The 17,868-nt window shown below is 46.8% G+C and overlaps 1 long non-coding RNA gene across 2 annotated transcripts in view; it reads left to right on the forward strand.

The window, feature by feature from the left end:
• LOC132244661 (uncharacterized) overlaps positions 1–9,830 on the forward strand; it is a 29,510-nt gene extending 19,680 nt beyond the window's left edge. Inside the window, exons 4-5 of one of the 2 annotated variants that reach the window (XR_009456363.1) lie at positions 6,898–7,047; positions 8,608–9,830. This is a non-coding gene — a long non-coding RNA (uncharacterized LOC132244661). The remainder of the gene's footprint in view (positions 1–6,897; positions 7,048–8,607) is intronic. The other variant, XR_009456364.1, reaches the window with a different exon arrangement.
• The last annotated feature ends 8,038 nt before the right edge of the window (positions 9,831–17,868 follow it).

The raw sequence follows: 17,868 nt of genomic DNA on the forward strand, positions 1-17,868 counted from the left end.
ACACAGAAGTGGCAGAAGTCTAACCTGGTCCAGTTTACCACGCCCTGTCCTCAGTCAGCCCCTGCACTTCCCTCTCTCATGCTGCTTGTTGATCCCTGTCCCTTCTCCTCCCCCAGGAAGTTTCCCATAAAATCCTTTCATGATGGGTGTTGTCCTCACTTATCTCCCTGCAATGTCTCCTATGATCTAGCCACATACTTTGATTGACCCTACTAACCATCTTCCTCAAATGAGTTTATCCACAGAGAAGGAGATTTATTATCCCTGCTTTTTCCAGATGAAAAACAGAGGGCCGAAGCCTCACGTTACTTTGTTGATGTGATGCAAGATGACTGTGGCAAAGCCAACACAGAGAGGTCTCCTACATGTCAGTGCAATAGCTTAAACACAAGGCCACCCTCTTAGCAGCTATTCCTTTTGCCACTATTTTATGGTGGATGCTGCCATATCTGGAGATTCTGTTAAGCCCTGGAGTAAAGGAAAATTAATGTGATGAATTTAAGAAGAGTTTATTTACATGAAACAGCTGGAGCTGTCTCAAAAGCAAACAAATGAGGAACAACAATAATCTGTTTTCCAGAAAAGGAGTTACATGGGACATCTAGAGAGCTAAGTAGAAACCAAGCTCTGGTTCTGCAACCACTAGATGTTTCCATCCTGTGAGCAGACTTTGCACCAAACGTCACATTGTGGCCTGCAATGAACACATATTCTGTGTCCCTTTCCACACGCTCCCATGTTTTTTGGAACTGGAACGAGGTGAGAAACATCTCAATTGCAGATGATTCTCTGCAGTATATCTGTCTATGATTGCAATAGTCTGTCAAACAAAATTGTAGAGGGTGGTTTTTGCACTGACCAGCTTTGAATATGGGTACCACCATAAAGAGAAAAGGAAGAAAGTAAAAACTATGCCTTAGGGCATGAGGTAGCATCAGTGTCATTTTACATTATGTTTAGCTTGCCAGGTCTCTGGAGCAGACTTTTTTTTTTTTCTATTATGTGTATGTACAGCACCTTCCACTATCGGTTAGAGGTCCTTGACTGAAGGCTTTTGATGCTATTGTGGTGGTGATATTAGTTAAATGAACAAAAGAAAAAAAAATAGAACAAGAAACTCCAAACCAAATAACCTTTTAGAGAATCAATTCCTCATTATGCAGATGAATATGGGAGAAAATGAAATCTGCCATAGAGTGGGCACAGACTTCACCCTTACCTGTTTTTTTTAAGAACAAAAGGAAAGCAAGCAAAGCTAGCGAGCAATCTTTAATTTCCAGTGGCACTGCTGGTGTTCAGAGAGCTTGACCCAAAGATTTATTAGATATTTCTGGTGTTGCTGATCTGCAGCATGTTGTAAATAGTCTCCCTGCTGATCTGCTGTGTTTACGTAGCAGTAACAGGCGAGTTCCCTCTGATCCCAGGCACATTCCATAGCATGGTGCCATTCTGACTTACTACCTCTCCAACAGTTCCTGCTGCATACAGGGAAAGGGGATCAAGTCTCTTGCCACTATGCATTTTTGGTTTTGTCTTTTTCATCTGTCCTATTAGAGTTAGAACTGAGAGATTATCTCAAATTCATCAGGTTATTGGCATAAATCACAACATCCCTTAAGCGATGATTCATCACAAGCAATTACGTGGAGGGATGATCACCCACAGTGGTCACCAAATGGTACCAGTGGATAGAGGACTCACCTGGAAGAGGCACAGAACTTGTCATCAGAGAGAGTGCAGAGTCCATCATCCACTATAGAAGCAAGAGCAGCGGGGTGAACCTTCCTAAAGTATGGAATGAGGCAGCTGGAGTCCTGTGGGACCGTGAAATCATGAGTTGACTTCAGCAAATTAACCAGGGAAGAAGTTCAGAATGCCATCACTATTCAGTGATGTCATCATGACCTAGGCGATCAAAAGAGGATTCAGGAGCGCCCACCTGAGCTGTATGATTTGCCTCTCCCTGAACATCATGAAGGCTTTTGATATAGGCAGACGCTATAACAAGAACAGCCAAACTGCAACTTGCAAATCACATGCAGCTCCTGGGCAGTCTAAATGTGGCTCCCGGAGACAGAGAGGTAGCAGAGCACTGTGCACTGATCACTGTGTCATCCCAAATGTATTGTGTCCTGTGGCACTCAGCCATGTCAAGATTTTGGTTTGTTGCAAGCAGGATTAGGAAGCTTGCATCTCCTCCCCCATTCTATAAAAGTGTGTAAGAGCCTGAAAGCCATGGCAAAGTCCCTGCTTTAAGCTAATGCCACCTGGGGAGGTCCCAAACATCTGGGCCAGTGTAGGTGCAAATTTACCATGCCTTCCACCCAACTTTAACTAGCAGGGGGGCTGGGGTAGCACATGTGTTAAGGTGCACAGTTAACAGCCTAGAGGTTGCATGTTTGAGGCTATATCAGACGTGCTAATGGTGCACCCTGTCAGGTTCCAATAAATCTGTGAATTCTGCTAAATACCTGTCACAAGGACATAGGGAAAGGAAGGAAGCTAGCTACCTCTCTCTGAGGGTACCTCTACCAGGAATAGCAAGTTTACCAGGTAGACATAGCCTCAGAAGTCTGGACTTGCTTCCATGTACAGCCAGGGAAGAATTGTTTCCCACCATCTGCACTGGTACAAGAAACCTTGGCCATGGGATAAAGGGAATAGGTACCACCAAATTAATTCTTGGTGTCATTCCATTGAAATTTGTGGAGTTACACCAAGGCTCCATCACACCTGCTCTGAGCGAGACCACAAGAAATGCTGTAGATTGGAATGAGGCTAGAGACTACAACAAAGGCTGATTAGGAAATGCAGATTCAACTGAAGTCCAGGTAGTAAGATGCACTGTAGCTCCTACTCACCCTCCCTAATGCCATTAGTCCTAAAAACCCTTCTGGGTATATTTAAAACCCCAGCCACATGATTATTTACATCATTTTGTTTGATATAAAATTTCAATGAAGTAACAGTATATATAACATAACTCTAGAGGAGTGGCAAGTGAAAGGCCTAATCAGAATGTTTAATTCAAGATGCTGGTTCCTTTGGGCAATATCAAAGAGAAATGTAGGTGATGTTTAACTATAAGGGCTCTGCAAAGAAGCCAGTATAACAACTGCAGAAATAATAGATAATGATTTACCGACTGGGAAATCAGAACATGAGAAAAAACAATAATCTTGTTATGCCTGGTATTGAAAAAGACAAGTTAATGGAATGCTGTTGGGTTTTATTATACATCTTACCTGCATTCATATCATGCTTTTAAAGATGGGCCATTTTTAGAATATGGTGAGACTTGCAGACCCAGGTTGCGTAGAACTTTGTCTATATTTGTGATGAATAGCAAGAATGAAGGTAGCTAGCTACCCTACCTGCTAATACATGTGGGCATAACAAGCAGGTGCAAAATGCTCCAGCAGCAAGCGTCACAAGGCCAATGCTCAGGTGAAAATTTGTGCCACAAAACGTAATCCCAGATTCCAGGGCACTGAAGATATAAATAGAGAATGAGGTGATGTGCAGAGTCTGCCGTTCAGATAGCATGTTGACAGGCCTGGTATAAGAACCAGAATAGAATGGAACAGAGTGCTGACCTGGGGATCGGATTTATCGAGAGCTCTTGAAGAATATCATATAAGCATTAGTTCAGGGTTTTCGAACTTACCTGAAGGTTTGGTTGAAAAAGCATCCTTGATATGATGACTTTCCCTAGTGAATGGCATCAGCCCAATGAAACAGTCCTGGAATGGACATCATATACTATAAAAGTATAGCATCTGCTACCTGCTCTGGTTGAAGGAGCCTAGATTTAAAAAGATCCTCAGGACCTTTCTAGGGATTTTCTGAATACCTCGCAGCACTGAAGGGGGCTTGAAGAAAGAGATCAGGGCCTTAAGATAAGGATATAGCACTGCATATCAACTAGCCAGAAACAAAAGATGACCCATTGTGTAAAGTATCAGATAGGATGGTGGGGAGTGGTCCAATTTTGTGACCTCAAGAGATTTTTTTGGATTCTTTTTCGAAGCCTTGCTTTGTGTTTTCTCATTTTCCTGTAGTGAGGAATGGCATTTATCCAGGTCAATGGTGCTCTCACATACCTCTTTTATTTGTTCCCATCTCAAAATTGCAGGCTTCAAAACCTCTCTATAGGGAAGCTTTGTTTTCAGTCTACAACTCTTCGGGTGACTCAGTCCTATTCAGTCCTATTCACTAAGATCACCCTGGATAAAAAGCAGTTCTGTCCTCAAGCCAGAAAAGAGAAATCTATTTTAGAAGCTGATGACAACTAACCTACTTATTGTGCTGAAGTTGGGAAAGCTGAGGAACATCCTATTCACAGTTTTTAAAATATTTTTCCTTTCTGGAGTTATCCATTTAAGATCAACAGTCAGTGATAGGGATACTGGAAAAAGGGTTGCTACCTTGCCTTCTGGTCCCATGCACTCAGGGATCCTGTTGTTATGTGAGCAATGTCTAAACTAGTGATTCCCAAACAGTGTGAAAGGAACAGGAGTGTGCTGCAAAAGCCTGCTGTAGGAAGAGGTAAAAGCTCTTTTACTATGTCTGGCACCCTGCACCAGCTCCAGCTACTCCAATGGTGCCTGTGGATGCTCTGCTGGGGACTGCCACCACTGCTGCTGTCTTCCCTTGCCCTCCCCCAGACCATGCCTGTAGTAGCCCCTGCCATATTCCTGGCCCTGCAAGTTGGGTGGGCAGGCAGAGGCAGACAGAGTTGCACTTGGCAGCCCAGGTCATCTCCTCTACTCCTCCCATGCTCCCAAAGCCCCACCTGGAGGGACCTTGGGGGTGGTCACTAGTGTGTGAGATCCTGCAGGAGCTGTCTAAGCTCAAAAAAGTTATGGAGGGTTGCCTTGAGGTTGAAAAGGTTGTATTTGGTGTCATTTTTTAACAGTACATCTCAGCACTGGTATGATTTCCTCTGGCAAGGTAATAGAGCACATTATGTGTTTTGAAAAAAGTGTGTGTGTGTGTGTGTGTGTGTGTGTGTGTGTGTGTGTGTGTGTGTGTGTGTAGGCCTTTTCAGGTCTAAGAGTGAAGTGTGCTGCCAGAAAATAAAGTGTGCCTCAGATATCACAAGTTTGGGAAACACTAGTCTAAACCCTGGATCTCTGGAGCTCAATTAGCAAGATTGTTAGAATCATGCCTGTTATGACTATCAACATGCTTAGCACTGGCATTAGACCTGGATTCTTGCGAAATGGAGAGCAGGGACACTGTGCCCTCCTTCTGGCAAAAAAGAAGGGACTTTGTAATGTAGGGTATATCCATAACACTTCTGCAGTGCTCTTGAGAACACTGCCAAGAAGGCTGGCTCCACCTGCCTGCTCTCTTCTGCACTAACCAAATCTGGAAATGAAGCAGGGGTGCTATCTAGGGTGCCACTGCTGCTGATACTCTTCAAGTACCCTAGAGGCAGAACACACCAGAATGGTCATGGGAGGTGCTCCTAAGGTGGCTTCCCTGCCTTGTTTCCTAGTGTAGTGCTCACAGAGCAAGAGAAGCAGGGCAAAGCATGATTCTTTGTGACACCCTGAAGAGTACCACAGAAATGAATACAGACCTGCACCTAGGACCCTTACAAAGTAGTAGCTAGCAAGAGATCCTTGGGAGTCTTCTGTTCCTTCTTTTAGTTGAAGAGGAGTTGAAGAGAGGAGCCTGCTTTTTAGTATGTAACTAAGATGGATGGATTCTGTTGCACAGTCATTTCCATCTGTGATCTATTTAGCCACCTGCTTCATTTGTTAGGTCTCTCTTGTTCCTATAATTCTTCTTATGCATATATTGAGGATCTTCCTATCATTGCTCTCTTGGATTCTATTTAGTAGAAGCTTGGGATAAACAATTGTTGGGTGAACATTCAGAGGAAGATGCAAGAAACCTTGCGACGAGAAACTAAGGGTATGACCCACCCACGAGGAAAGTTTCTCCATCAGCCCATTAGGTAGGAGCTGGCTTTAGTTCTGAAGCATGAGACTATATCCTTTCCATATCTCTTGGTTCCCTGGATTATTTGTCAACTGAGTAGAAAAGTGAATGCCAGGGAGAGGTAAACACAGGAGATTAGATTCCAAACCCTGTAGCTTATTTGTCATGTGCTATTTAAATAGAAGACAAAGCTGTATTAACACAGGACAACAAGCTTTGCGTTCACCCAGAAGTCCTATCTTGCCTATTGTTTCTACACAGTCCATGTACTTACTCAAGTGTCAGGTCCTTGGTTTATACAGCTGCTTCAAAGACCACCCTAGGTAACAGGGGAAAACATCAGCCCCTGAAGGATCTTCTGGGAACTGGAAGATGTCATGTTATTTACCCAGTTGGATTTATGTGTGCATGTGCATGTTTAACAAGGAGCCGGGTGCCTGCTGGACTTCTGAGGCTGGAATTTATACAGGCTCACATTTGGCTGCTGCAGTTTATCTTGAATGAAAGAATAATAAACTCAGTTGGCAGGATGATGTATTCAAAGCATCTTCTCCTCCCATGGCGTGTGGTAGGGGTGTCTGGTTTGCACGAAGTTGTATTATTAAGTAATTAGCCCCAAAATTTTATCAGCATCAAATTATTTAAAGGCTTGGAGGGATCAGTTGTGTAGTAGGACTAGCTGTCCATCTGTAGGAGTGACAGACTTATGTTGGGAGAACATCGGCAGACAGGCATGCTAGCCTTGGGAGAAGAGCAGAACAGGGTGAAGCTGTATGTTATAATTGGCTCACTTAAGAGTGAATGCCTAATGGCCTTCATTTGTGGCTTCTCATTTCTGGATCTCTTTTGTCAAATGCATAAATCAAACCAATAAACAAACAGCCTCCCCTGCCCCCTGCTCTCCCCCCTGCCCAGGGGTTATTGACCACTGTGCTTTCCTGGCAGTTCTTGGCTTTATTCGCACAGGATGAAGCAGACCCTCTCGAGATTTTGGATCAACCAGCATAAGGGCTTCTATGCCCATGAAGCTTCATTCTCCTCTTTCTACTTCTGTCAGCACAGATGGCGGCTGTCTGGGACCTGAGAGCATCCCAGGTATTTGGAATTTTCTCCCATCATGCAAAAGGGAAATGAAGGGATAATAAACTCACTGACAGGTATGAGGTGTGTTTTCTCTTGCAGGATCATTAAGGTTCAGGTGTCAAAGGTAAATCAGTGGGGGCTGGGCTCCAAAACAGGATCAAGGGCTCTACATGCCTTTGAAGATCTGTCCCTAACTGCTTTACAAACTGGGTGAGTCTACATGAGACGCTAACTGCACAGTAGCCTAATAACACTGCACAACAGCATGCCGGGCAAAAACAGTACTAATATGCTACTTCACAGTAGTATTAGGCTATTGCACAGTAAGCGTCACTAAAATCCCATGAGCTGGCACTACTGTGCAGTAGTGCAAGTTACTGAACATTGATTTAGTACTTGGTTATCCAAATACTAAATTTAATGTGCAGTAACTACAGCACATTAATGAATGTGTAGACATACCCAACTATGTCATATAAATGCTCCCACCTTCTGTGAAACTTCAAACTGCTAATGATGCAACCCTCCCCTGTAGATGTGTTTTCCTGTTGATAATTTTTGTCATGCGACGGTCAGCAGATCAACAGCATCTGGAGTAAGGACCTTCCACTGTAGCAAACCAGGTAGCCTTACACCACTATATACAGAAATGTATATGATAGTAATAAAAACCTAGTAGCATATAGGAATTACACGGCATTAAAATTCAGCCACAGCTGAGATGCAGGGTAACATGTGGAAGGTAAAACATGTGGCCAAGGAAGACCAAAACAAACTTCTGTATGATCCATAATGACCGTGAAGAGTGGGAAGACCCTCAGTTTGTAAAACTTTTCCCAACTCCCTACTCTCCACAGTAAGCTGTATGGAATCCCATTTATCTAATGTACGTCAGGAGGCTCCAGGGCTGGGATTTCAACCTATAGCTGCAAAAAGATGAGATATTTCAACTCTGGTGCTCTCACAAGTAAACAGTCATCTTCTGGGATCTTATGTCTCACATGGAAGACGCAAGTGGAAACAACTGTTAACACAGAATTCAGCTCTACCAAACCAAAATACATCTCCAGTCTGCCAGTCTATGCATCACATGGAAGTTAAAAAAGAATTCCTTATGTCTAAACTTTGGTGTCTGTTCAAGGTGCCTGAAGAAATGTATCCAGAAAGACTGGTACAGGTTTGCATCAGGGTTGAAGATGAGCAAGATGTCAGTCTTATGAATATTGCTAGATTAGAGAGGCCTTGAAGGATTTTCCCATCTTCATGACACGAACCCTACAGAATTATTACACTGCATTCTTTTCACTGGCATCTGATACTACTAGTTTCAATGTAGGCTGCAATATAGTTACCTTTTACACTGGAATATAGATTTCTATAGTTATGAAGTCAATGTACTGTTTTGATTTTCACAGGACTCCATTAGTGGCAGGTGCTGTTTAGACAGAGAAATTTCCTGGGGCTGTGAGGAAATACTGCTGTTTAATGTAGATCATATTGCTTTGCAAACTACCGAACACAATAATTTATTTCTAATCCATTTTTCTCAATGCCATGTTTCTTTTCTCCCAGGTACATGGGAGTTCCTGCTATTGTACAACCGATTACATCCATTCTTTGTGCCATTAACAAAGATATCATCTCCCATGGGAAAAAATGGACTTCATCCAAACTTCATTAAGGGCAATAAGAAGATCTCAATTGATTTCAACAAGCTCTGGAACTGATCTAGAGAGGATCAGTCCTCATAAACCTGAAACATTATCCAGAGTCCTCATTTTTAATTTGTGGTTTGTCATATTTTCTATATCCTGTCATCTATTTCCCCCTTTGAGCATGAGAACATTATTATATGGACATGTTGTTGATATTAATCTGCTCTTCTCTTGAAAGCTCCTGTATTATTTCTCCATACTCCAACTTCCTGTGCACAGAAACTTCCTTTTCTTTCGTTCAGCAACTTTCCCCCAAAGCCACCCAAGTTTTAAGCAACGGTTCTAAGCCATCCAGTTCTGTAAGTGAGCCACTGTGTCGTTTTTTCCATGATGAACTCGAAAGAACAAAACGTGGTGGAATGGATGGGTTCAGCACCATTTCCCTCTCTGTCTGGGTTTTGTGCCATCAGGGATCATGTTCTGCCAGTCTGGGATGATTCAACACGCACAAAGCTGGAAAACTGATGCTAAGCTTATCTGAGCGCCCAGTCTCCCTGGCAGTGTAGGCAACTCTCAAGAGGCTGGATTCGAAAGGTCTTCTAGTAACTCCAAACTGGCCCAGCTACCTTTGTATGATAAGAAATGAACTTGGTAAGAAAAGAGAAATGATTACTGAATTAACCCTTTGTGACAGCTTATTTGAAGCAGCCATAACAGTACTGCCTCTTAGAATAAACCCCCTTTAGTGTTTAACTTTCACATCACGGTGACACTGAGCCAAGTCATCAGCCATTGTAAATTGGCACAAATCCCTTGATTTCAATGGAGATAAACTGTTTTACACTTGCTATGCTTGGGGGAGGGGGCTCATTGGTTTCAGTGAGGATGTACTGATTTGCCACAGCTAAGGACCTGACCAAATCCTGTCTTGAATAATTGATTTGCTGTAGGAAGTGCAGCCATTTCAAACAGGTCTGTTTGTTATGCAGGCATCACGGGCTAAGGCCCACTAGGAAACTACAATCCCCACTCAGTGGTTAGAGGGAGGCCACTAAGTGCATAAAAACTGAAACCTTGGGACAAATTGTGGAAAAAACAGGAGCAGCATAGGCAATGGCATTTCAAAAAGGAAATTTGTAGTATTGGGAAGTCGGTTCAGCTCCATCAGCTGAGAAACAATACACAGAAACATATGAGCAAGTAGTGCCTGTTGGCTAGTGTAGCACCTGTCAGGTACTATCAAGGTGTTTGTGCCAGGATGGCTGGGGAGTGGTTGGGCAAAGAGCATAGGCGACTGGTAGTGGGTGCATGGGGGTGCATGCGCCCCCCATGACGGGGCCAGTGCCCTGCCTGATGGCCGACACCCATGCTGTTGGTAGGGCTGGTGCCCACCCCTGACAGGGCTGCCGCCATTGGCGGCTTCTGCAGGTGCCCCCCCCAGATTCAGGAGGCACCAGTCACTCATGGCAAAGAGTAAAGACTTCTTGTTCCTTGTGCCTGCACGTAGTACCTGAAGTACTTAGGTGTGTGTACCTACACTGTATACACTGCAATAGATGTCAAAAGAATTTAAACACACAAACTTTGGCTCATTAAACATGGAGTGGCACCATAGGGCACTTGGACACGTGACACCATTGCCATATACATGTGATGAAAATATCACTTTGTGTGGCTTAATGGTGTCACACTGTACGCATGCAGGAGTTTTGGGGGTTCTTTATGAGTTTGCATCGTTGCAAACCAAACTACATCCCAATGCAGTTTAGTTTGCAACAATGGATTGCAGCTATTAGTCTGCTTGCTCCTCCCCACCCCATCCCCCGGCCGCAGAAGAGGTCCACAGGCTCCACAGAAAAAAGGATCGGGCCCCTCACAGCTTCTGCCTTCAGCAAGCACCTGCCTTCATCAGGCTGGGTGCTGCCACTGAGCTGGGCAACTCCCAGCCCATTAGCAGCCTGCCCATGTGGCCCCAAGGCAGGACCGGGGCCATATGCAGAGGGAAGAACCAGGGCCTCCTGCAGCTTATGGGCCACTTAGCATGCTAGTAACTTATCCCCTAGCCTCAGACAGACTCTGCCGAAAAAAAAAAAAAAAAAAAGGATTGAGCCCTTTGCCTTTAGGGCTGTGTGAAATTTCGCCGGTCATTTTGTTTCAACACTGTTTTGACTCATTCCAAGGTTAAAACAGCAAAATCAAAATGAAACAAAGGGCTGCAAAACCAGCACTATGGTCAAAACAGCCTTTCTATTTTGACGGAACGGAAGAGCTGTTTCGAATTGAAATGTGTGATGAAAGGGGCCTTGAGTGTTGTACTACCTGCTGGGTGTTTAGCCCCGCCCCTCAACTCGCCTGCCATGACTTGATGTTATTCTATAAAGAGAGAGGGTTCAATGGAGATCTTCTTCCTGGGAGGGCTTCCCTGGGAAACGGTAGTACTCACGATTCAGGCGCAATGTTCTATGGGGCTCCACCTCCCCTACACCCCGTCCACTCACCAACTGGATGGGCGTCAGCACAATGATGGTTCAGTCTTGCTGGCTCAACCACAGCTCACCTCAAGGGGAATCCCATGTCTGAGTGGGCTCGGTTGGTATTTGTCTGGCCTCCCCTCCTGCTTTGACGAGTAGCTTTCCCTCCCTCGAGGCTGGCAAACTATATATGCATAATGTAGCGCCTACTGCAGTGCCTCTGAGTAGGGTGCTTTGTTCTTACGCCTCTTCTCTCTCTCTCTTTTTTTTCTTTTTTTTTCAAAAGAAATAGACCCCTGGGGAGGAGAGGGATGTGGACCTGCCTCCTTTCCCCCAGCCTCCTACAGGGGGCTCAAATGCCTCTCCTGCTCTGCCTGCCAGTGCTGCACCAGCTGCGCTGCTCCTCTCCAGTGCAGAAGCCTCAGCGCGTCTGGCGTGCTCCACGCCAGTGCACTCCCTCTCTGGCTCCCTCTCCGGCTCCTCTATCCCCCAGGTTCCAGCAGGGCTTTTAAAACTTCCCGCAGTGGCCAGAACGGCCGCCACAATTGGTCTAGCTGTTCCCCGCCTGGGAAACAGCTGATTAAACAGCCGGCGTAACGCTGGCTCGCATGGCCGCAGTCCCTGCTCTGGCTCTGGCTGCCCAGCGGGAGGTAAGTTTCCCCAACAGGGGGGCTGTTTATGGGGTTTGGGGCCCATGGAGACTACCCTCTCCCCTTTGGGAGCCTGTGGGGCCACCTCGCCACCACAGACCTCCCCCCTTAAGTTGCTTTGTGGTGTTTCGACCCCTCGTTGTGGATGCTCCTCTTCATGAATGTGGCACGCTTCCTCCTCTGACTGGTCTGGGTTTCCCCATCTGGAGAGAAAAATCAGCTATGAAATTATCTTTGCCTGGGCGGTGTATAATTGTAAACTTGAAAAGCTGCAACGCCAAGGCACAACAAATGATACAGGCATTTACGCTTTGTTTCTGAATTAACCATTGTAGTGGGGCGTGATCCGTCACTACCATGAATTCTTGTCCCATCAGGTAATACTTAAAATACTCTATTGCCCAGTGTATTGCCAGGCATTCCCTCTCGACCATGGCATACCTGGTCTCGGTGCGACTGAACTTCCGACTGGCAAAGGTGATCGGGCGCTCTTCTCCCCCACATCTTTGAAGTAATACCGCCCCTAGGGAGCGGCCTGATGCATCCATCTGTAAAATAAAAGGGGCATCAAAATTAGGGGTGTGCACTATGACATTGTAGTGCATCACCTCCTTCAATTCTTTGAAGCTCCTTCTCATTTCTGGTGTCCATTTCAATGGTGCTGCGGGCCCCCCTCCCAGCACATCTGTGAGGGGTGCGGAGAGACTTGCAAAATGCGGTATAAGCCATCAATAATAATTAATGAGTCCCAAGAAGGAGCGTAGCTGCTTACAAGTACGAGGTTCCTGAAATCGTCTTAGGGCTTTGATCTTGTCAGTCAGGGGGCGTATTGTTCCCCTGCCTACCCAAAACCCTAGGTATGCCATTTCTCGTTCTGCTAACTTGCATTTCTTGGGATTGGCGGTCAGACCCGCTGCTTGGAGTTCTCCCAGGATGGTTCTCAGGGCTTTAAGGTGCTGGTGCCAACTGGGAGTAAATATAATGATATCGTCGATATATGCTGCTGCATATGACGTGCGTGGTGCAAGCAAGGTGTCCATCAGCCTCTGGAAGGTGGCCGCCGCACCGTTTAGGCCAAAGGGCGTCTGTATAAACTTGAATAAACCCCAAGGGGTTCCAAAAGTGGTCTTGGCGCTATCCACAGGGCGCATCGGGATTTGCCAGTACCCTTTGGCCAGGTCAAGATTAGATACATACCATGCTTCGCCGATCCTCTCAGTGAGGAGGGTAATGTGCAGCATAGGAAAGGTGTCGAAGATCATCAAGGCATTTAGCTTCCTAAAGTCTATACACAGGTGCAGTGACCTGTCAGATTTGGCCACTGGCACAATGGGGCTACACCAAGGGCTCCGGGATGGTCATATAATTCTCTGTCTCTGCATCTCCTTTATCTCCTGTCGTATTTCCTGATGCCAACGCTGGGGTATCAGCCTCCACCTTTCCCTAATCAGCGCACCAGGAGGAGTTCTGATCTCATGTTCAATTCCCGTCACTCGTCCCAGGGTTTCTTGGAACACTGCCCAAAAATCCTCTATTAAGTCCAACAGCTCCTGTTGTTGCTGGCTATCCAGCTCTTTGCCCATTTGCACTGACTCTTCACCTGTGGATTCACTTAACCCAGGGCAGGGTGGTCCCAGGTCTTCCCCCACCTCCTCTTCTTGTGCCATCCAGCCCTGTAGGGTTTTCCACTCCTTAAGAAGGTTCACATGATAAATTTGGTGTTCCCAGTGGTGGCCCGGCTTGAGCAATTTATAATCTACCAGACCCACTCGTCAAACCACTACCACATTACAAGATGCTTGCTCGAGGACGCTGGAAGCGACACCAAAACCATATCTCTGGGCTGGAAGGTCCAGGTACTTGTCTTCTTATTATAGTGGGTTTCTTGTTGCTCTTAGGTGGCCCTCAAATTTTGGCCGGTGACCCATTGGGCCTTGGTGATCCAATTCTTGGCAGTATCTTTCCACAGATATTCCTAACCCTACTGGCCGTTCCCATTCTTTCCTGATGACCTGTAATAGCCCCCTAGGGTTGTGGCCGTATACTAACTGGAATGGGGAATACTGCATTGACTCTTGGGGGGCATCCCTCAAGTCAAGCAACAACGACATTAAGATGGTATCCCACCTCCGTGGGTCTTTCTGCAAGCAACGCCTGAGCAACCACTTGATTGTCCCATTTAATCTCTCTACTAGACCATTCGTCTGGGGATGGTACACCGATGTCTTCAACTGGGTGATGCCAAGGGTTTTACACAGAGCTTTCATCACGCCAGACATGAAATTCGTCCCCTGGTCAGTGAGTATTTCACGCGGTATGCCAACCCGTGCTATCCATTTAAGTAATTCCACTACTCGCGTTGCTGTAATAGACCTAAATGGGACTGCCTCTGGGAACCAGGTGGCATAATCCACTAAAACCAATATATATTGATAACCATTGTGAAACTTCAGGAGAGGGCCCACTATGTCCAGCGTGATTCAGGAGAATGGTTTCTCTATTATCAGCATGGGCTGCAATGGTGCCCTAGGTGGCCTCCACTCCTGAGCCCTTTGGCACTCCGGGCAAGCGGCCCCCCAACTTTCCACGTCCTCTTGCAGACATGGCCAAAATAATTCTTGGACCAGCCTAGCCCGGGTCTTGGTGCATCCCAAATGGCCTCCCATTGGGGAGTCATGAGCCAATCTCCACATGGAGCGGCGGAGTGAGGACAGGACCACTAACTGTCTCCCTTTTGAGGCACCTTCCTCGCCCTGTTGGACCCAATATAATAACCCCCCGATTACCTCAAAGTTGGAATGGCTTCATAATGTGCCTTCCCCGGAGTCTTCAGTCCATAGCCTCTGGAGTTCCGGGTCTTCTTGTTGGGCCCAACGGAACTGAGCTGCACTAACCACCTGCTCCAGGTTAATACTGCCTGATGCCACTTCCCTCTGGTGAGATGGACTTTTGCCAGCCCAACCTTCTCCCCTCCGGAGCCGCTTCCTTTCTTCCTCTGTAGCTCGCACCTGTTCCAGCACTGTGTTGAACGGTCCCCATTCCCTTCCGAGGATCATTTCACAGGCTAAGGCAGGTGTCAGTCTGACCTGCGGTTCACCACAGAACTCCATCACCCTAAACGGCAGATAACAACTCTGAAAATGCATCTCGCCGCCCAGTATACATGTCATTGTTATGGGTCTGGCTTCTTTCCCCCTGTCCACGGGGCAAGATCTGCGTGGAGTAGGGACTGGGAACACTCCATATCCAGGGTTGCTCTGACTGCCTTGCCCCAGATCCAGGCGGTTGCCACGGGGCGGTTCCATCCTCCTTCTTGTCCGATGAGCCCAAAACTACAATCCATGGGCTCTCCCCTCTCCGTCTCTTTGCCTCTCTCATGGCGTGGAGTATATACAGCTGGCCCGTGGCCCAGCTCTCTCAGGCCCAAACCTCATTCCTGGGAGATGTGTCTCATTCGCCCACAGTGATATCACAACACACCTCTCGATGCCTCTCTTCGTGGACCAGTCTGCCTTTCCCCTTCACTCGCCGGGCTCTCCTTCGAGACCCATGGGGCCTCGTCCATACCCTCTCTCACTTTCTGAGTTAGCGAAGGCCTCAGCCAGGCAGAGGCCCTCCTTGCTGGTCTGTGGTTGGTGTCTCCACACCCACCTCTGGGTGTCTTCTTCCAAGTCCAAGAGAAACTGCTCTAATAAGATCTGGTCCATCACCCCCTCCCGGTTATACCGGCCGACCGGTAACTATTTATTAAGCGAATCCTGAAGAGACTGCAACAAGCCACGGGGCTACTTAGCTTCTTTTGGTTTTCATGCTCGAAACGCCTGTCTGTTACTTTCGGGGGAAATTTCCAGCCTATAGAGGATTGCCGCCTTGACAGCCTCATAGTCTCAGGGGTCCTCCCTCTACAGGGCCTGGTAGGTGGCTTGGGCCTGATCTATCACCAAAGCACCTAGCTGGTGGCACCACTGACTGCAATCCAGCCCTGTCTGGATAGCGGTCCTCTCAAATGTTTCTATGTAAGCTTCAGGATCATCTTCCTGTGTCATTCAGGGCATCTTGAGTAGGGCAGCATTACGCTGCATCCACTCTTGCTAGTGTGCCCCTTGCAACTTTTGCACCTCCAGCACTTGCCCTATGGCCTGAATAGCCTGCATAAGTAGCTCCACATAGGGTATCGCTGGTGGTTGCATTTCCGCTTGCCCCCAGGTTGGGATCTCTGTCCTGCTGATGCCAAAAAATTTCCTGGCCAATGCACCACTGTGATGAAAGGGCCCTTGAGTATTGTACTACCTTCTGGGTGTGTAGCCCCGCCCCTCAACTCTCCTGCCACGACTTGATGTTATTCTATAAAGAGAGAGGGTTCAATGGAGATCTTCTTCCTGGGAGGGCTTCCCTGGGAAACGGTAGTACTCACGATTCAGGTGTGAAGTTGCACGGGGCTCCACCTCCCCTACACCCTGTCTACTCACCAACTGGATGGGCATCAGCACAATGGTGGTTCGGTCTTGCTGGCTCGACCACAGCTCGCCTTGAGGGAAATCCCACGTCTGAGTGGGCTTGTTTGGTATTTATCTGGCCACCCCTCCTGCTTTGACGAGTAGCTTTCCCTCCCTCAAGGCTGGCAAACTATATATGCGTAATGTAGCACTTACTGCAGTGCCTCTGAGTAGGGCATTTTGTTCTTACGCCTCTTCTCTCTCTCTCTCTCTTATTTTTTTTTATTTTTTTTCAAAAGAAATAGACACCTGGAGAGGAGAGGGATGTGAACCTGCCTCCTTTCCCCCAGCCTCCTACAAGGGCTCAAATGCCTCTCCTGCTTTGCCTGCCAGTGCTGCACCAGCTGCACTGCTCCTCTCCAGTGCAGGAGCCCCAGCGCGTCTGGTGTGTTCCACGCCAGTACGCTCCCTCTCTGGCTCCTCTATCCCCCAGGTTCCAGTAGGGCTTTTAAATCTTCCTGCGGTGGCTGGAATGGCTGCCATGATTGGTCCAGCTGTCCCCCACCTGGGAAACAGCTGATTAAACAGCCGGCATAACACCAGCTCGTGTGGCCACGGCCACAGCCATGGTCTCTGCTCTGGCTCTGGCTGCCCAGTGGGAGGTAAGTTTCCCCCACTGGGGGGAGGGGGGGGCTGTTTATGGGGTTTGGGGCCCACGGGGACTACCCACTACCCTCTCCCCTTCGGGAGCCTGTGGGGCCGCCTCACTGCCACAAAATGAAATTTGAAATGGAACGCTTTTCCGTTGAGCCATTGAAACTCAAGGCAAAACAGAGCGGTGCTGCTTTGCACAGCCCTACTTGCCATAAACCCACCATTTCAATTTAGGGGGCACAGAATGCAACCCTAAGGATTAAGCCCCCCCTCTCGTGTACAAGCACCCATAAAGGCAGACTCTATTATCACCTCAGCTGATGGAAAGTTCTTGTCTTCTGTGGCAGGTCTGAGGTCAAGAACAAGTGGTACATACTGTAATTGATTCTGATTTCAGTGCAGAGTTATTGGAATCTCAGAATCCCTCCAACCCTTGGCAAGGTGAGGAAAGCCATCAAGCCAATGAAGAATGATAAAGCATCTGGAGCTGATGGAGTCCCAACTGAAATCTTTAAGTAGTAGGGAGAGGAGATCACGTCACAGCTCAATGCCCGCATGTTAAGGATCTGGAATGATGAGGAAATCCCAGATGACCTTAGGGACAATGATCATGACAGTCTTTAAGAAGGGAGATAGGTCTGACTGGAAATTACAGAGAGATCACATTGCTGTCCACCACAGGAAAGCTCATGATTTATTTTGATGCTATAAAAATAGCAGTAGCTCTTTGGAGCACAGATAATTTTTTCATTGGATAAGTTAATAACACTAAACAAAATGGTTCCCGCATACTTCCTGAGGTCTGTAGTGGCTACCATAATAAAAATTATTGCTATGAAAGTCTATATACTAGCAATACCTTTGGATATGGGTCTTGCGCTCATGCTGTGTTTTGGGCATTAGTTTGTTTTCAGTTGTTCTGAGCTGAAAAATGCTAATTAAAAAGGTTAAGATAATTTTCCACCAG

The sequence above is a fragment of the Alligator mississippiensis genome, chromosome 1, assembly GCF_030867095.1.
Source record: "Alligator mississippiensis isolate rAllMis1 chromosome 1, rAllMis1, whole genome shotgun sequence".
NCBI classification, from domain to species: Eukaryota; Metazoa; Chordata; order Crocodylia; family Alligatoridae; genus Alligator; species Alligator mississippiensis.